The sequence below is a fragment of the Bubalus kerabau genome, chromosome 4 (genome assembly GCF_029407905.1).
Source record: "Bubalus kerabau isolate K-KA32 ecotype Philippines breed swamp buffalo chromosome 4, PCC_UOA_SB_1v2, whole genome shotgun sequence".
In the NCBI taxonomy this organism is placed as follows: domain Eukaryota; kingdom Metazoa; phylum Chordata; class Mammalia; order Artiodactyla; family Bovidae; genus Bubalus; species Bubalus kerabau.
Window position 1 is genome coordinate 121,479,411 of NC_073627.1, and position 21,118 is coordinate 121,500,528.

The 21,118-nt window shown below is 37.1% G+C and overlaps 1 long non-coding RNA gene across 1 annotated transcript in view; it reads left to right on the top strand.

Moving 5' to 3' along the window:
* LOC129650180 (uncharacterized) overlaps positions 1-20,844 on the top strand; it is a 138,697-nt gene extending 117,853 nt beyond the window's left edge. Inside the window, exon 4 of the long non-coding RNA XR_008713653.1 lies at positions 19,406-20,844. This is a non-coding gene — a long non-coding RNA (uncharacterized LOC129650180). The remainder of the gene's footprint in view (positions 1-19,405) is intronic.
* Positions 20,845-21,118: the final 274 nt, after the last annotated feature.

Here is a 21,118-nt window from a genome sequence, read left to right on the forward strand (position 1 = left end):
TGTATCTGACCAAATTTAATCAATTCCCTTAGCTGTAGTGCAGAGATTGAGGTTTCCCAGGCAACACTAGTGGTAAAGAACCCGCCTGCCAGTGCCGGAGACATTAGAGATGTGGGTTCGATCCCTAGGTCAGGAAGAGCCCCTAGAGAAAGAAATGGTAGCCCACTCTAATGTTCTTGCCTGGAGAATCCCATGGACAGAGGAACCTAGCAGGCTATGGTCCATAGGGTCACAAAGAGTTGGACACAGACATGATTGAAGCAACTTAGCATGTAGTGCAGAGATTAGACTGCAGGGGCATGGTACTCAGTTCTGTTCAACTAATGGTAGGTTACACTTTCTGGCCCTGTTGTAGGTGGAGCCATTTGGCTAATATTGATCAATGTATTGCAAAAAACATGAACATGATTGACTTTTAAATTGGAGAATTTGGCCTTCAGAATGGGAGAAGATAATAGCAAATGAAGCAACTGACAAACAACTAATCTCGAGAATATACAAGCAACTCCTACAGCTCAACTCCAGAAAAATAAATGACCCAATCAAAAAATGGGCCAAAGAACTAAATAGACATTTCTCCAAAGAAGACATACAGATGGCTCACAAACACATGAAAAGATGCTCAACATCACTCATTATCAGAGAAATGCAAATCAAAACCACTATGAGGTACCATTTCACACCAGTCAGAATGGCTGCGATCCAAAAGTCTACAAGTAATAAATGCTGGAGAGGGTGTGGAGAAAAGAGAACCCTCTTCCACTGTTGGTGGGAATGCAAACTAGTACAGCCACTATGGAGAACAGTGTGGAGATTCCTTAAAAAACTGGAAATAGACCTGCCTTATGATCCAGCAATCCCACTGCTGGGCATACACACTGAGGAAACCAGAAGGGAAAGAGACACGTGTTCCCCAATGTTCATCGCAGCACTGTTTATAATAGCCAGGACATGGAAGCAACCTAGATGTCCATCAGCAGACAAATGGATAAAAAAGCTGTGGTACATATACACAGTGGAGTATTATTCAGCCTTTAAAAAGAATACATTTGAATCAGTTCTAATGAGGTGGATGAAACTGGAGCCTATTATACAGAGTGAAGTAAGCCAGAAAGAAAAACACCAATACAGTATACTAACGCATACATATGGAATTTAGAAAGATGGTAACAATAATCCTGTGTATGAGACAGCAAAAGAGACACTGATGTATAGAACAGTCTTATGGACTCTGTGAGAGAGGGAGAAGGTGGGAAGATTTGGGAGAATGGCATTGAAACATGTAAAATATCATATATGAAACGAGTTGCCAGTCCAGGTTCGATGCACGATACTGGATGCTTTGGGCTGGTGCACTGGGACGACCCAGAGGGATGGAATGGGGAGGGAGGAGGGAGGAGGGTTCAGGATGGGGAACACACGTATACCTGTGGCGGATTCATTTTGATATTTGGCAAAACTAATACAGTTATGTAAAGTTTAAAAATAAAATAAAATTAAAAAAAAATAAATAAATTGGAGAATTTGATTTCTGTGTGTGAAACCGTAATTTTGCACAGCAACTGACAGGAATTAGAGAGTGACTGCTCTATCATCAAAAGTGAAGATCACATGAAGCAGAGCACCTGGTTGTCTGGCAGTGAATGTAAACTGTGAATGAGAAATAAACCATGCAGTTTGAAACACTGATCATTTGAATTTAAAGTAGTTAACTGGTAACTCAAAGTAGAATGCTGCCGTAACTAAAAACAAACAAAAAATACTGTCTTAGAAATGGATGTAGACAGCAAGACTTTAATCAGAACCTGTAAGGATGATAGTTCATGGTTTGCAATGGCAAGTTATATGATAAAGTTTTTGATAGAAATGTCAGATCAGGTAACTTAATGAATATGTGGCCCTAGGGAAAGACACTGGAAAATGAAATGTGAGTAGTGTTTTTTTTTTTTTTTTTAATGTATGCTATTGAAGTATAGTTGATTAGTAGTATATGTTGATAGATGTTGGCTGCTTTTCATAAAATATTATACAAAGAGTTGACCTTAGAAAAGAATCTCCTTATTTGTAATCATGAATAAAAGGGATTGTATAGTGTTAAGTTTGGCAATATGTGGAATTGGAAGGCACTCACTTTCAACAACAAATTGTAAAACTAAAATTAGAAATGCTTTGAGAGATAAAATTCAATTAAAGTTGAGGTGTGTTGCAATAATCAAATTGAGACTGTTGCCCACTCACTGTGGGGCAAATGATTTCATTTGGAAAAACAGCTAGAAAAGAAAAAAGACTGAACATATAGCTCTTCTATAGAAGCTAGCGAGCCCAACATAATCACCACCAACTAAAGGTAAGTGGGTAAAAAAAACAAATATAGCAAATTAAGAAGGCTGTCAAGAAAAAGAAAAAACTGAATGAGGCTTCTGGCTTATGAACTGACTACCATTAATCAGGTAAGAAGTCTACTAAGCTTTTAAGATTGTTTTACTGTCAAAGAAACCATGAACTAGGCTATATTGTCTTTGACTGTTGGAGACCATGACTCATGAGGCCCTAACATCCTACAAGCAGGAAACAGAATATAAAATTTTTGCCCAAGGTTACCAGTGTCTATTTCAGCTGTGGCCAAATAGAAAACTGGGAAATGTAGCTTCTTCCAGAGAATGGAGCCATGAATCTCACCAGGTTGTTTGGTTTCCTATTCTTTCTCTTCTCCTCCTTCTCCTTAACCTCCTCCTTCTTTTCCATCTTTGTCCTCAGTAGGACCAATGCTTGGATCTGAAATCAAATTTGCTAGACTAGAACTGATATATTGAAATATTTGTTGCCATTTCCTTTTCCTCAAGGTAGGTCCCAAGGAGTGGCTGAAGATTTAGGTCTCGAGTCACCATGATAAGCTTCTGGGAACATGAATCTTTTACCTCTAACCCAGTATTTCTCAAGCATTAGCTGTGAATTATAATTACCTGTACTCTTGGGGGAAATTGCTGATGCTTTGTGATCCTCTGGCTTCTGGACTTTAGGTTCTTGATATTTTTAGCTCTCTGATCCTATTTGATATTTTTCCCTGTTATAAATGAAAAATTCCCACATAAGTCCTACTTGGGCCCTGACAAGAAAGAGAAGGGTGATTTGGGACAACTAAGCTGCACAAGTAGTGAAAGTTTTTGTCAATTGCGTCATCTTAGACAATTGATAAATTTTGTTGGAGGGAAATAGAGCAAAATTGAAGGAAATGAACCAAATGTGCCACTTTTGTTGGGTTAAGGTTGAAGGTTTCTTTTTTTTTTTTTTTTTAATCAAATGAATGTATGTTGCAAGCAAGCAATCAAATCCCTTTAGCCTTTATTTTATTAGATACATTTTCACATCTGCTTTGGCTAACATCTGCTCACTTTGTTATGAACTTGAATATTGACTAAGTAGTAATCAAATGTCATGGTGGTTCCCCATTCTCTTGTCAATTTCATAGTAATAACAATTACCATATTTCCCCAAACTTTATTTGTTCTGCATCTGGACAGCACGGACTGTTCTTTCCCGCTAGGCTGCTGCCGCCACTTGCCTTATAATTTGATTCTGTGTGTACAGCTCTCTTATAGTTACAACCCCAATCATATTACTAAAATTCCCTAGATTCATTGTTTTTATTTAAAGTCCTTCAAAGGACAGAATGCCTCATACATATATATTTTATCATCGTTATTTATTTACTTTGCCTTATTTGGTCTTCTTAATAAGCCAATGGTCCTCTTCAATAAGCCAAACATTTATCGAGCACTTACTCTACACAAGGTGTATGTGCTGAGTTTTGGAGGCATATTAACATGAGAAAGATGGAATCAAGGATTGGAAGCAGGTTCCAATCTGAGAAGGCTAAGAGTGTGTGAATGGTTAACACAGCACATGTATTTTTGTATGACTTCACATTATGCATATTCTGAATATAGTATTTTTCACTTAGCCATATACTGATTGATGTATATACTTTGATAGTAATGCAGACCGAATTCAAAAAGTTGGAAGTAGCTGGCTTAGTACTGGCACATTGATATTTGGGATATACTAGATCTCAAGTTGTAGAGTGGAGACACTATGCAGAAGTGATAGTTTCCCATTTCATTTGCTTAATTACATACTCCATATACTCATGAAGGATTGTATTCTCCCAGAGCAAATCTGTAAAGGAATGACCCTGAAGGAAAAGTTATCCATTTTTGCTTGACCTATGTTCCTGTCTTCTAATGGGTATATGGCCTCAAATCTGCAGTAGATTCTGTGGATACTGATTGAGCATTTGAGCATAGCTATTTAGCTTCACACCTTTAATCCAATCCAAGCTTCACAACACTGTGTATGGAAGCTATTATTCCTGAATAAAATCTAAGTAGGAAGATCATGAAGTGTAAATGAGTTTTGTAATATCCAGCATATGGCCATGCCATGTTTTGAACACTAATGTCTTTACTAAAAGTTCAGTGGCCACATGGATGCCAAGTGAATAAATGAACTATTGTGAGAACGACAGGAGGGGAAATTTGCTTTTCTTAGTCCATCTCACCACTGTATTTAGTGATACTCCTATGCTCAACTTTGATGTGTTGTACAATTCTGGGGAGCATATTAATAAGGAACACAGTGAGAATGATGTTCTGTGCCTGGGTGCTCATACACCCTGACCTGTCCACATGTAGAATAAATGGAGCAATGGAGGGTTGACTAATAAACTCGAGAGCAGTTGTTCAGTTCAGTTCACTCACTCAGTCATGTCTGACTCTTTGCAACTACATGGACTGCAGCATGCCAGGCCTCCCTGTCTATCACCAACTCTCAGAGTTTACCCAAACTCATGTCCATTGAGTCGGTGATGCCATCCAACCATCTCATCCTCTGCCGTCCCTTTCTCTTCCTGCCCTCCATGTTTCCCAGCATCAGAGTCTTTTCAAATGAGTTAGCTCTTTGCATCAGGTGGCCAAAGTATTGGAGTTTCAGCTTCAACATCAGTCCTTCTGGTGAACACCCAGGACTGATTTCCTTTAGGATGGACTGGTTGGATCTCTTTCCAGTCCAAGGGACTCTCAAGAGTCTTCTCCAACACCTCAGTTCAAAAGCATCAACTCTTAGGTGCTCAGCCTTGTCTATAGTCCAACTCTCCCATCCATACATGACTACTGGAAAAAGCATAGCTTTGACTAGACGGATATTTGTTGGCAAAGTAATGTCTCTGCTTTTTAATATGCTGTCTAGGTTGGCCATAACTTTCCTTCCAAGGATCAAGTAGCTTTTAATTTCATGACTGCAGTCGCCATTGGCAGTGATTTTGGAGCCCAAGAAAATAAAGTCAGCTACTGTTTCTGCATCTATTTGCCATGAAGTGATGGGACCAGATGCCATGATCTTAGTTTTCTGAATGTTGAGTTTTAAGCCAACCTATTCACTCTCCTCTTTCACTTTCAAGAGGCTCTTTAGTTCTTCTTTGCTTTCTGCCATAAGGGTGGTGCCGTCTGCATATCTGAGGTTATTGATATTTCTCCTGGCAATCTTGATTCCAGCTTGTGCTTCATCCAGCCCAGCGTTTCTCATGATGTACTCTGCATATAAGTTAAATAAGCAAGGTGACAATATACAGCCTTGACATATTTCTTTCTCTACTTGGAACCAGTCTGTTGTTCCATGTCCATTTCTAACTGTTGCTTCCTGACCTGCATACAGATTTCTCAAGAGGTTGAACAGTGTGGAGATTCCTTAAAAAACTGGAAATTAAACTGGCATATGACTCAGAAATCCCACTGCTGGGCATACACACCAAAGAAACCAGAATTGAAAGAGATATGTATACTCCCAATGTTCTTTGCAGCACTGTTTACAATAGCCAGGACATGGAGGCAACCTAGATGACCACTGGCAGACAAATGCATACGATAGTTTTGGTATGTATATACAATGAAATATTACTCAGCTATAAAAAAGAATGCATTTGAGTCAGTTCTAATGAGGTGGATGAATCTGGAGCCTATTATACAGAGTGAAGGAAGTCAGAAAGAAAAACATCATTACAGTGTATTAAGACGTACATATGGAATTTAGATAGATGGTAACAATGACCCTATATGCAAGATAGCAAAAGGGACACAGATGTAAAGAATAGACTTTTGGATTCTGTAGGAGAAGGCAAGGGTTGGATGATTTGGGAGAACATCATTGAAACATGTATATTGCCATATGTGAAATAGATGACCAGTCCAAGTTCGATGCATGAAACTGGGAACTCAAAGTTGGTGCACTGGGACAGCCCAGAGGGATGGGATGGGGAGGGAGGTGGGTGGGGGTTCAGGATGGGGAGACACATGTACACCCGTGGCTGATTCATGTCAATACATGGCAAAACCAATCACAGTATTGTAATTAGCTTCCAATTAAAATTAATTAATTAAAAAACAAAAATTTATAAACTAATTAATTTTAAAATTTTTATCATTTAACATAATTCTAGAACTTTTATTATGATAACTCAGAAAACAAAACAAATGAGTTTTAAAATTGCAAAGTAAAAAGTCAGCATGGGAATTATGTGAATACTATGATTGTCAGCCTGAAAAAGCACAATAAAACCAGCTAAAAATTATAAGAACTAATATCATAATTCAATGTTACAAAAATCAAAACAAACACAAACACAAAATCCTATGACATTTCCAGCTAACATATCATCACCTATGTGTACAGATCTTTTGAGAGCCACATTTTCAATGATAACGATGAAGTTTTCATTTATACTGAGACGAGGAGGACTTCAGAGGAATAAGTTTGAACTGGGGAGAAACAAGGTGTCTTTTTGAATATATAAAGTTAAAAAAACATCTTTGAGATTCAAATGCAGTTGAATTTATTATATATCAGCATAGAGTTCTTTGGTCTGGTGATACAGATTGGGAGGTATTGGGATATATACAGTATTTAAAGTCATAAGAGTTGAGTTCACTTCAGGGGTGAGTGGAGTGAGGAAAAAAAAAAATTATGCAAGGACTGAGCCTTGGGATGCTCCAGAATTTATAGGTTGTTAAATACATATGAACCAGCAAAGAAGACTGGAAGGCTGATAAGTCTAGAAGTGAACACTAAGAGTGAGTGCTATTCTGGAGCCCAAATAAAATATATGTTCTAAGAACAAAGACGTAATGTCCTGGGGCCTAAATGACTGCCCATTAGTCAAGTAAGAAGAGGACAGAGGAGTTGCCATTGGTCTTGACAATGTGAAGATTATGCATAATCTTGACAAGAGGCATTTGATGAAGTAATATGAGATCTGATTCGAGCAGGTTCAGGAAAGAGAAGAAAGGGAGAGGGATTACACCAAGAAAATCTCTTGAGTTTATCTATAAAAATAAATATAAAAAGTAGTCAGACAAGGCTGAAGTCAAGAACTTGTTTACATTTCTATATTTTTAAAAAGATAGAGCATATACCATAGCATTTTGATGTGCAGAAGGACATAATCCAGAAGCATATGGAAAATTGATGGTAGTACTGGAGTTTCAGCTTTAGCATCAGTCCTTCCAAAGAACACCCATGACTGATCTCCTTTATGATGGACTGGTTGGATCTCCTTGCAGTCCAAGGGACTCTCAAGAGTCTTCAACACCACAGTTCAAAAGCATCAATTCTTCGGCGTTCAGCTTTCTTCACAGTCCAACTATCACATCCACACATGACTACTGGAAAAACCATAGCCTTGACTAGACAGACCTTTGTTGGTAAAGTAATGTTTCTGCTTTTGAATATGCTATATAGGTTGGTCATAACTTTCCTTCCAAGGAGTAAGCGTCTTTCAATTTCATGGCTGCAGTCACCATCTGCAGTGATTTTGGAGCCCAAAAAAATAAAGTCTGACACTATTTCCACTGTTTCCCCATCTATTTCCCATGAAGTGATGGGACCAGATGCCATGATCTAAGTTTTCTGAATGTTGAGCTTTAAGCCAACTTTTTCACTCTCCTCTTTCACTTTCATCAAGAGGCTTTTTAGTTCTTCCTCACTTTCTGCCATAAGGGTGGTGTCATCTGTATATCTGAGGTTATTGATATTTCTCCCAGCAATCTTGATTCCAGCTTGTACTTCTTCCAGCCAGCATTTCTCATGATGTACTCTGCATATAAGTTAAATAAGCAAGGTGACAATATACAGCCTTGACGTACTCCTTTTCCTATTTGGAACCAGTGGAAGGAATGATGCTAAAGCTGAAATTCCAGTACTTTGGCCACCTCATGCGAAGAGTTGACTCATTGGAAAAGACTCTGATGCTGGGAGGGATTGGGGGCAGGAGGGGAAGGGGATGACAGAGGATGAGATGGGTGGATGGCATCACCGACTTGGTGGACATGAGTTTGAGTGAACTCCGGGAGTTGGTGATGGACAGGGAGGCCTGGCGTGTTGCAATTCATGGGGTCGCAAAGAGTTGGACACGACTGAGCGACTGCACTGAACTGAACTGAACTGAGAGAAACGTAGAGTTTCTGAAACTGTATCTTTGAATGAGCGAGAAGCTATAGATCAGTTTGTGTATAAGCAGATCAGTTGGTACTGGGAGCAGAGACAGTCCATTTGTAACAACAGTAGAGAAGGTATATAGATACAGATTCAAGTAGGCCAGTAAACGTGATAGTGTGTGTCAAAATTTTCTTCATTATCTTCTGTTTTGATGATAACTTTGTCTTTTTTTGTTTTCCATTTATCTATTGTGATAAGAAAAATAGTATGTGCTCCATGACATATAGTTTTAGACAAACTTAATAGCTCTTTGAGTCTCTTCTTTAAATACCTTAAGATATTTCACTGTGAAACTAGTTTAGCTGGGCATGCAGTTTTGAACATTTTTCTATTAAGCTTGTTTTCATTTTAATGTGTTTATACTTGCTGTTGGACTATACTTGAATTGGACTATAAAGAAAGTTGAGCACCAAAGAATTGATGCTTTTGAACTGTGGTGTTATAGAAGATTCTTGAGAGTCTCTTGGACTGCAAGGAGATCCAACCAGTCCATCCTAAAGGAAATCAGTCCTGAATATCCATTGGAAGGACTGATACTGAAGATGAAGCTTCAATACTTTGGCCATCTCATGCAAAGAGTTGACTCATTGGAAAAGACCCTGATGCTGGGAAAGATTGAAGACAGGAGGAGAAGGGGACGACAGAAGATGAGATGGTTCGATAGCATCACCCACTCAATGGACATGTGTTTGAGTAAACTCTGGGAGTGGTGATAGACAAGGAGGCCTGGCGTGCTGTAGTCTGTGGGGTTGCAAAGAGTGGGCCACAACTGAGCGACTGAAGTGAATTGAACTGATACTTGCTGTTTCTTCTGCCTGGCTCATCTTTCTTCCAGATATATACATGACTGGCTTCCTGTTATTATTTATATCCCTTCTTAAATTTTACTTCATCTGATAAAGCATGACTGCCCTGCCTTAAAGAACCTTTGTCCCCTGGTGATTTTCATTTCTTTTGTCTTGATGGGTTTTTTCATTGAATTTGTCACTTTCTGTGCTGCTGCTAAGTCACTTCAGTCATGTCCGACTCTGTGCGACCCCATAGACGGCAGCCCACCAGGCTCCCCCATCCCTGGGATTCTCCAGGCAAGAACACTGGAGTGGGTTGCCATTTCCTTCTCCAATGCATGAAAGTGAAAAGTGAAAGTGAAGTCGTTCAGTCGTGTCTGACTCTTCGCGACCCCATGGACTGCAGCCTACCAGGCTCCTTCATCCATGGGATTTTCTAGGCAAGAGTACTGGAGTGGGTTGCCATTTCCTTCTCCTTATTCACAGTTTTTTTAATTCAATTCCTGTCTCTCTACCATAGTCTGTAAGTTTTATGAGGCTAGTAATATTGCTGGTCTGGTTCATCTGTGCACACATCTTGTTAATATTTACTATGTCTCCAACAATTACTGTTTATTGAATGAATGCATAAATGATCAACATAAAAACAATAAAATGGTAACACACATCATATATTTAATTACTTTTAGGAATTCTTCAACATGAAAGAATGACATTATAATCATCCTAGGGGAATTGTATAAAAAAGTTGGAGACCCATTGAGGGTGGGGATCATTGTATTTTGCTTTGAATCCTCCATATTGACTGGTACAGTGTTTTGTAAATAAAAAGCATTATGGCTAATACTCATTGAATGAATTCATGAATAAACTGATAGATTAATGAAATGTGCTAAAGCTGAGGCATGCTTTAGGTTTGTTACCATATTTTTTTTTTCCTTAATCAGTATTTTACTGTGGGTAATACTTAAAAAAATAGGAATTAGCGCATGTGACTGAATATGCCTAGTTTTTAAAGCAACTTAGGGCTTTAAAGAAATTAGCATCCCCTCCTAGGTGCTAACTAGAGAGTTAAAGAATAGATAATTAGCTTTATAATAAGCTGATTATAGTGCAACAGCAGTGTGAAGCAACAAATCATCTTATCATCTAGAATACTGCGTGAGACTGAAGGAGAGACATAGTATTTATTATATTAAAAAATTACGTTACCCATTTAGTACAAAAGAACTACATAAACCTGGTTATGTGGTAGGGAAAAATGCTTAAACATATTTATCATTTCCAGATGAATTTTGCCTTTACGTATTAGTATCCTACTGAAGTTCTTAGGGTAGAAAGTAGTTATGATTACTGGCAGGTGTTCATAGGCATATTTTATTGTGAGTAGCACATGGAAAATTAAAGATCACCTCATTTCAACAAACCCTGTCAAGAAAACTATTCAGAAGGTCAGACATTAGTCAAGGTCAGCCAGCTTCTTAGCTAATTACAACGCAGTAGTTGGCATTGTGACATTCAGATGGGTAATTTTTAAATTCCTTAACAGATGAATGTTGAAAGTCAGTGTAAGTGTATTGACTTTATATCGACTTATTGTCTAGATTCTATATTAATTTGTTAATTCATTTAATGTTAAAAGTTAACATTAAGAGTCAGCTAATTCTAAGTATCAAAGAAAAGTAAGATGGCATAAAATATGCCCTTACTGAACATATAATAGGCTAACAATCCAAGGTAAATATAAGAAAGAAGAAATCTAAGGTTCAGGAGGAGTGTTTAATGATCATATGAATCCCTTGGAAAGAGGGATGGGTAGGACTTGTTAAAATGATTATTGAATTGAATGATAAGTAATTAAATAGATCTGGGTTGGGGACTGAGCCTCTGCATTTCTAACAAGCTCCCAGGTGATGCTGATGATTATTAGACAATACCGTAAGTAAGGAGACAGTGTAAAACAAGGGGAGGTCTTTGATTTTCTGAACCTTTCAGTGATTTGAATATATGCAAGGGACAAAAGCAAGACATATTTATAATGAAATGCCGAAGAGCCTTGTATGCACATGTGAGGGTACTCTGACTGGCCCTTTCAAGCCCTGTTATTTAGTATATGCAAATAGCTCTTTGGCTACTCTTCACACCTACAACCCTCCCCACCCTTGAGGGAACCGACCTGGGAACAGTGCCCACTCAAGGCGCTGGAAACATGCTTGAGGCTACTTAAGAAAAGAAATCTATGTGCTTCAAGATGTAAATTGTCTCCAGTGCATGGGAGCATAAGAGATCATAGATCCAGATAAAGTAGAATATACAGATTGGAACTGGATTCAGAAGGTGAAAGGATTCAAAATCCTCATGTATATTCATGTACACATACTTGAGTGGAATGAAGGAGCGGGGGAAAGGTTCCCTGAATAAGTATATAGTGAAAAGAGTAGATTGTTGCATTCTTTGTTATGTATTCTCAACTCTGTGCTATGCATATGTCCTAAGAATTTTCTGGTATATGATAGAATGAGGTCCATAACATAAAAATAAGGAAAAAATATAAGTTAATCTGGAGTTGCTAAAAATTTAGAATTATCAATCTTGTCATTTTTCTTCACCCTTTAGTCAGTGGCTAGTCATTTCAATGGGAAGAAAGCATGTCAATGAATGATCTATTAGTAGTCTATTGTCATTTAATAATTACTTTCGTTATCCCTACTTCCTGTTTTCATTTTCTCTATTCTCCTCAAAAGAAGATAAGTAAAACAAAGATACAAATTATAAGTCAGTTAATATATGACAATAGAATTCTGACCCACAACCTTGGCAGCAACCAGTTCAAGAAGCCAAATCACAGTATCTGTAGCAATCAGTCCAGAATGGTCAGGACTTAATCAATGTCTATCAACTTCTCTATTTTTTGCCTTACTTCCAAATCAGAAAGCAATAACAGACAGACAGATATGCTTCTGAAACCAATCATATAAGATGTTTTATAACTACTTAGCTCACCTACAGCTTCCCCATTCCAACACAAAGAGCACAGGCATCACTTACGACTAACTGTTGCTAGCTCTCAGAGAATCATCTAAGTCTGAATCCTCTTGACCTCAAGGAAAAAACTCCTGTTTCTTGTGTGTTTTCCTCTTACATCCTACTTCTTGTGTCTAGCTGTTTCAATGGCATAACATCACCAAGAATGATGTGGGCCTTCAGTGTCTACTCTGGGGAAAGTTTGTTGTCGTTCAGTCACTTAGTCATGTCCAACTCTTTGCAACCTCATGGACTGCAGCACGCCAGGCTTCCATGTCTTTCACCATCTCCCGAAGCTTGCTCAAATGCATGTGCATTGAGTCGGTGATGCCATCCAACTATCTCATCCTCTGTCATCCCCTTCTCCTCCTGTCTTCAAACTTTCCCAGTAACAGGGTCTTTTCCAGTGAGTTGGCTTTTCACATCAAGTGGCCTAAATATTGGAGCTTCAGCATCAGTCCTTCCAATGAGTATTCAGAATTTATTTCCTTTACGATTGACTGGTTTGGTCTCCTTGCAATCCAAGGGACTCTCAAGAGTCTTCTCCAATACCACAGTTCAAAAGCATCAATTTTTTGGCACTCAGCCTTCTTTATGGTCCAGCTCTCACATCCATACATGACTACTGTAAAAACCATAACTTTGACTATATGGACCTATACAGGGAAAGGTTGACTGAAATAATATTGATCACTTGAGAATCATCTTATAAAATAAAGGAAATCAGGGTACTTATTGGTATATAAGGGCCAACAAACAAAATTCTGATTCAAAAAATTGCTCTGCTTAAAAGTTCTTTGGTCAAGTCAAACAAGCAGTTTGACAAACTTGGGAAATAACAAACTACACTCATTTCCCCTGTAAATATTTCTTCTCCTTGTCCTCCATTTGGCTCTCCTCTTCCCCTTTGCCTTCTGATTTTTCTTCCATGCTTCCACTGACGTCTTCCTTCTCTTTCTCTTGTTCAGGCCCTCTCTCTTCTTTTCCCAGTGACTCTCCTAAGACCTCAGAATTCCAGTTGCCTCTTAATGATATACCTGTCCTATAAGCTGTGTCTCTAGTCAACTGTAGAAGTCAAATCTTAAACCCATGTTAAATTTAAGCTATCGTTAAAGGTTTTCCTAAACCTGGAGAAGACCAGCAACTATTTATAGGAGAACCTAGAATTCCTTTGGATGCATAGGATCCAAGGTTGCCTGACCCTAGATCTCTGTGTGCACATATTGGTTAGAATCTCAGACTTAATATCTGATCCAAAAAGAGGCCTCATTTCTGCAATAAACATGAGGGTCAAAAGGCTCCCCAAAGTAAGGAAACATCAGAAAAGCCATATTGAAACAGTTCCAGTAAAAATCAGTTGGACCATAATTCATTTATGCAAATAGAGAAAACGTGAAATTAGAATGGGAACTGTCCCTTTATCTGAACTATAGGTGTTGTAACACCTGGCAGAATATTTTGATATTGCTTTTGAGGAATAACAAAACAAGACTCAAAATAAACTTATGGCCCTGAAGAGCAAACTGTTGTTGGCACATTTCCCATCAGACCACCTGTTGACTAGGACATTTGTAGACTTTGAACAGTAGGGATATTTTGAACAAAAGCTATTCCATTTTACAAAAGATATACCAAGACAAATAAAAATCTCTCAACTCATATCAAAGAGAATGTTCCAAGGAAAGAGAATGATTCAGTATCTTTCCTTACCCTTAAAACACTCAAGATGAATGAACTATAAATATATATGGTCAACCTCATCAATTCCCAGTAGATGTTCCTGGCACTACTGTTTTACATTAAGCTTTGCTATCTCTGCTCAGCTTCTTCCTGGGAGTCAACATAGGACATGGGTTCTAGGTATTTAATATAACACACTATATATATATATATATTTTTTTTTTTTTTTTTTTTTTTTTTTTTGCTTTCCTTTAGCCTTTAAGTGTAACTCTTGGACCTTTGACTAAAGAGTGTTACTTCCTTCTCTGTAATATCACCCATGACAATTTAATAGGGAGAGATTTACTTTGCTAAAGGAATTGTAATATTAAATGCACACCAGACAAACAATTTCTTGCAGTTCCAGAGGACTCTAATATTCAGAATCAAGTTTGTCTGCTCTGCATATATCTTTGTCTTTTTCATTGTATTTAGTACAAAACCCAGTTAAGGACCTTGATTTCATACCAGATACTCTATGAACTAAACATTCCACTGACATAGGAAAAATAATTTAAGCAGAACTTAGTAAAGTTCAGATAGATCCTACCAAACTGTTACACAAACTTCCCTGATAGTCCCTGAAGCAAAGACTGAAACTTACAGTTTTAGTCCTTATATCCAATGACCATCTCATACTCTGCAACAGCTCTGGCAACACTCTCATCCTGCCAGTAAAGAAACCAAATAGATTAAGATATCATTTGTTAAAGATCTCAGAATATTAAAAAAAATTATCTTTCTCTTCCCAGCAGTACTTAAACTAAATACCATCCTAGCATCAATTCTGCCCAAAGCCACCTATTTCACCATAGTAGAATTTTGCTCAGCTCTTTTCAGTGTGCCCTTAGCCCAGGACATTGAGTACTCATGGCAGACAACAGTACATTTAGAAAGTTATGATCCAGGGTTCACTGATGCCCCCTCTCATTTTTCCAAACCTTCATTCAAGACTTAGAAGACTTATGTTTCCTTTATGACTCACTTCTGATATAATATGTAGGCGATATGTTTAAAGAACAAAAAGCGTGCAAAAAAGATTTCATTTACTTGCTCTCAACCTAAGCAGAAAAAGAACATAAAGTTTCAAAAGATAAATTACAAATTTGCCAAAACATAATCTAGTTATTTATAGTGTGACTTAACTAAAGAGGGAAAAATGCTTTCCTCTCTGAATAGACTAAAGATTATGCAAACATAGTGTAGGCCCCTCATAGACTGATAGTTAAGAGAATTTCTAGGCTCATCTGGACATTGCAGGTAATGGTTGTCAGATTTTTCTGATATTGAAGGAACTCTGTATGAATTGACCACATCATCAATAAGAGATCCTCTCCTTAGGAAGCCCAAACATCAATGTCTTCCCTACTCTGCAAAAGGCCCTTTTGTCTATTTGTGTATGTGCATTGGGCAATACTTGGGATTTTAGCTCAACCTCATTGGTACCATTAAAAATCCATTACTTGCAATAGCTTTACACGTGACCTGGTTGCAAGACTTATCTTTGTCTTAGAGCATCTGTCGATGTTTCTGCTAAACTTGTTGGTAACCCATTTGATCTCACACAAAATCATTTCATTATTTATTGGGAAAGGAAAATACTTTTCAGCAATGTGATTAACCTCTTGAGATTCTATTTACTTTCTCCTCACATTGCTATTCATTGTTGAAGTATCCAGAATCCTGCTGTTCTCCATTCTCCTGCCCCCACAATGAAAAGGGAACACCCAGTTGTCTTACCCAAGATAGGAAACTTTGTGCACCTTGCTAATATTTATCAAGATTTTTGTTGAAAATTAAGGTTTATTGTTTGCTGGATTTAAGTTGAAACTGAGGGCTATGAAGCAAGATTAGACTCTCACAAATTAATCTCTCCTTTAGAATAGACTTCTCTATGTGACACAAAATCAGCACAGATCTCAAAGCTTTTTGCACCATCTAGACTGAGTAAACTAGAAAACAACTTAGAGTAAACATTTACACAGATAGCAGGATGCTTTGGGAGTAGGACATTACTTTGGGATGCTTTAGAAACAAAGAAGGCTTTCTCATCTCTGCTGCATCATTCATCAAAATGGACAAGTTGAGGAACTTTTAAAATGCATTTCTGCTTCTTAGAGAGCTGGCTAATATAATGTGTGAGACTTATGACAAGAGAGAAAATACAGAAGCTAAACCCCCATTGCCTGAGTCTAATATTTTATGTGTTTCTTCTTAAGACAATGGTTGTCAAAACATTAGGGTACATCAGAATCACATGGAAGACTTGTTAAAATACAAACTGCTGGGCCTTACCCCAGAGTTTGTAATTTAGTAGTTCTTGGTTGAGGTCAAGAATTTGCACTCTAACAAGTTTTCAGACGATGCTAATGTGCTGATTTGGTGACAACACTTTGAGAAATGTTGCCTCAGGCCATCAACATGATTTAATGATAACAGCAATAATACTTGGATTTATGTAGTGTTCTTGCTCATGATGAGACAATTGAGTAAAATCTATGGGCCCAAAGCTGTATTTTAGAGCATGACCTTCTTTTGAAACATACACCTTGAATTGGAGTTATGAGGTTATAAGAAGAAGAGAAATGAATTTGATCAGAGGTGGAAGGAAATGTCTTCACCTTGCCCATAATTATGATTTGTTTTGTCCTTTCAGGGTAATTAGCCATATGTCAGCAAAGAGAATAGGAGACTTTGCACTTACTTATCATGAATTAGGGATGAAAAGACAACCTTTAGCCAAACAAAAAAGATGAAAAGAAAATTACTGGGGTTAAATTAGTTATAATCACTTTTTCCCAGAGAAAGATTCATGATTTAGTCATGGCATCTAACTATTAATTGACTACTCCCTCAGTAGGTTGTGCTGAAAGGTGGGAGCAGGGGAGGGATACAGGTTAGTTCTTATCAAGGCAGAAAGGAAAACAGAAAACCACTGGTAGCATTAAGAATCAAGGAACTGGCATTGAGTTTCCCTTTGGAACCCATGGTCTTATTGCTGCATATAGATCTTCCCTGGCCTGTGATCATCCCTCCCACCTCATCAATATTCTCCATTTTCTTCCATCTACATTAGTTTTCTTCCATGCTTTACTTTTGCTAGGTTCCTCACAGTCTAAATACATCAACTGTTCCAAAAACCAGATGGCACTCCTTGGTTTAAACTTTATCTTGCTTTTTGCCTTGAATTGTCTGAAATACAAAGCAAGATAAATCAAAGTTTTTTTGTGTGTGTGTAATCTGCCTTTTCCAGCTATGATTTCCTCATAACTAAAAAATAGTTAAGTATTTCTTCCTCTGTGTAGTCTACACTAAAGAGCATTTCTCTCCAGTGCCCTGAGAAAACAATTTTTGCAACATCCAGCTTGGGTCTTAGCTCTTTAAAATTTGAAAAACAGAAACAGAATAATAAGAACACAAAGAGTAATGATGAAGGAGTGAAAAAACATCTAAGGGAGACTATTTAAAGAGCATTGTTTAGTCAATTAACAGAGCTGATTCAAGGTTGCCAAAAGTCTACCTTGTGGTGAAAATATGACATTAACGATTTTTTATGAATGACATCTGGGAGAATGAAGAATGAAACCAATTACAATTTCCAGTGAAACATTTGATCTGGACGATGATTCTGTGGCATCAAATGCCTTCAGGAAGCTTTCTTCTCAGCTGGAACCTAATTTTGCTGGACCCATTTTACTCTGTATGATAATGCAGATGTCCTTTGTGACTTCTCTGAGGTCAAAAAGGCATCACTATGTGCTATTTAGGACAGAGTTTCTTTCTAAATAAGATCTGACTGGGTCATTACCCAGTAGCAATAATTGGGTCATAAGGGACAAGATGAGCTCAAAATGAAAGAATTATTCACTGGCTTAAGATGATAAGCCAGTAAGGCAAAAATCAGCAAAGACCATAGATTGTATCATCAACTTTAGACCTTTTTCCAGCTTATTTAAATGGAAAGAGAGATTGATCATATATGCTTTATTTAATGAATGTTTTAAGGTGCCATTTTCAACCAAAAAATGTTCCCCTCCCCATGAATAAAAAAGAGAAAAAATAAGAAATTTTCAATTATTGTAAACCAGCAAAGAGTTAAGGAGAAAATAATATGTACACTTAGAAAATAAGTAAAAAATACTGTCTAATCCTGAATATGAGGGAATTGGGCTTTAAATAAATTTAAAATAAAAGAGCATTCCCTATTTTTAAAATGAATAATTTGATTTGACCCAAAAGGCAGTGTTATGAACAACGGTTTCTATACATGTAATTGTAATAATAAATGCTTTAAAATAGGCATTTAACACAAATGATACAGAAATATTTTCATCATCTGGGAACAAATATCTATTATTATCTCATTTGCATTGTTTTTATTCAATATTATATGTTTGAAAATAGTGAATCAGTGTATTTTTTTCAGCTCAATTGTTAAATTGCCAAAAATAAATAATAATAAAACTTTATCTTTAATTGCAACCCCCTAAGGATTTCTTTGTTGGTTTTCTTCAATGCAAAAAGCACTTCTTATGGGTAGAAAATAATGAAAATAATAGCTCTATACTTATGTATTTTATATTTATTTTATTTAAAGACTTGTATTAAATGTATCTTATACAGCATAGGAAATAAATCCAAAATTTTTATAACTTTAAATGGAGTGTAATTTATAAAAATGTTGAATCTCTATGTTGTACACCTAAAAACTAATATAAAATTGTAAACCTATACTTCATTTTTAAAAAGTACATTATTATACATGTTATCAGTTTGAAAATCAGTTGTTTATAATCTAGGGTAGTTGGTTGTTTGTAATCTACAGTAAAATTGTGATTAGAGCCCACCAAAGCCTATTTAAATCCATGATTTAAATGAGAAAGTGACTTAATTGAGCCATTCTGAGAAAGTGGACTTATTAGTCACTGGTTATGAACATGGTGTAAGGTGAGCAACTCTATTAGTTTGTCCATGGACTGAGAGGTGTCCCATAACACAAGGAGGCTTTCAATACTAAAACCAGGATCATCCCAGGCAAACTGGGAGGGGGTGGTTACCCTAATGCATGTCTTCTAATGGCTGCTCTGAAAAGAGTGCCTCCATCATAAATTCTAGCCAGAGGTAGCACTGAGCTCTTTCTACCATCTCACCTAACTAAGTGCATCATTGCAATGGAAATGAGGGAACAAGCCAGGCAAATAGCTTGACCCATAACCTCAGGGTAGTATGGAAGGGATGTTATTTCGTATTGGAAGTGTGAAGGCAAGTCATTGAAAGTATTAAACTGTGTGACATGATCTGCCTTTTTAATCTGACTTGTTTTTTAATAGAATCCCTCTCACTGCAGATGGAGGACAGTCTGTAGGAAGGCAAGAATGAAAACAGGATGAACATTCAAGGGTTGTTGTGCAAGTTCTGGAGAGAGACTTAGAAGATGGTACTGGTGGATTTGGATTGGAAGATCCCCCTGGAGGAGGGCATGGCAACCAACTCCAGTATTCTTGCCTGGAGAATCCTGTGGACAGAGAAGCCTGGAGGGCTACAATCCATAGTGTCGCAAAGAGCTGGACACGACTGAAGCAACTTAGCATGCTTGCACACACTGGTGGATGTGATAAGTAATTGGACTAGGATATATTCTGAATACAGAACTAATATGATTTATGCATGCATGAGATGTAGACATGAGAAAAATAGAGAAGCCATGGGTTATTTATTATAAGATTTTTGCCCTGAGTGACTGGTTAATTGATGTTGCCTTTTACTAGATGACAAATGCTAAAAGAACTGATGTGGAGGGAAATCAATTTGTTTTCAATGTGTTAAGTTTTTTATGTTTGTTAGAAATTCAAATAAAGTCAGGTAGTCTATTGACTACAAAAGTCTAGAGTTTAGGAGAAATATATGTGTGAATATAATGGTCAGCAATGTTTGTATGAATGGTATTTAAAATCATGGGACAGCAAGGATTCATCTGATAGAGACAGATAGAGAAGGAAAAAGTTGAGGACTAAATCCAAGGAACGTCAATGTTTAAAGGCTAGAAAGAGGAGAAAGAGGTGACAAAAAAGAAGCCTAAAAAGGAGAAGCCAGTGGAAAAGAAGAAAAACCAGAATAACTTAATGTCATGATGTCAGCAGAAGACATAGTCTCAAGAAGGAAGGAACAATTAAGTACGCCAGATGATGTTAAAATTTTAATAAGATGAAGATTAATGATTTTGATTGAGTTTGGTAATATGTAGACTTTTATTAGAGTAGTTTGCATGCATGAAAGCATGATTGGGGTGGGTTTGGGAGAACAAGGGGGAGAATGAATGGACCCAGAGACTGTGTGATTTGGGGACTGATGTTATTACCATATGAATTTACTCAAAAGTGATAACATTTAATGTTTTCAACAGCTAAATTATACTTAAGTATGTTGTATGCTTGTGAGTTCAAAGCATTCTTCATGAAACCATGTATAATTCTAATTAGTGCTTGTTTTAAAAAGAGGCAGGGCATTTTACCTGCTCTTATAAGCAAGCTGTGGCTATCACTATACAGCTATAATGAAATAACATACTCATACCTCTTATAGAAATAGTTCAAGTAAAATGAATCAGGGACCTTCCCTAAAAGCTTATTTTCTTTGAGATGGAGATTATTAATAGATCATCAGTCTTGGCCTTGACTTATCAATGTGGGATGGAAAGCCAACTTTCACCCATTTGTTCTAGATGATGACATCTTGTTCTTTAATTATAATTACAATAAAAATGGTAGCACTAATGATAGTCATTTGTTTACCTGACCTCTTACTGTATAAATGTTACTGAATACAAGATCATAAATGAGTATGCTTTTTTCTTTCTTTTTTCACACTAGATTTCAATGTTAACAATTTAATTATTTATTAATCACTGAGTATGCCTAGTGACAGGTTTAGGTTTTAAGAAAAAAAAGAAGTAAGATCTTGAGTGGGCTCTGACTATAGATTGATTAGAATACTAAATTGGAAAAATTAAAATTATTTTTGCTTTGAAATATAGCCAGATATGC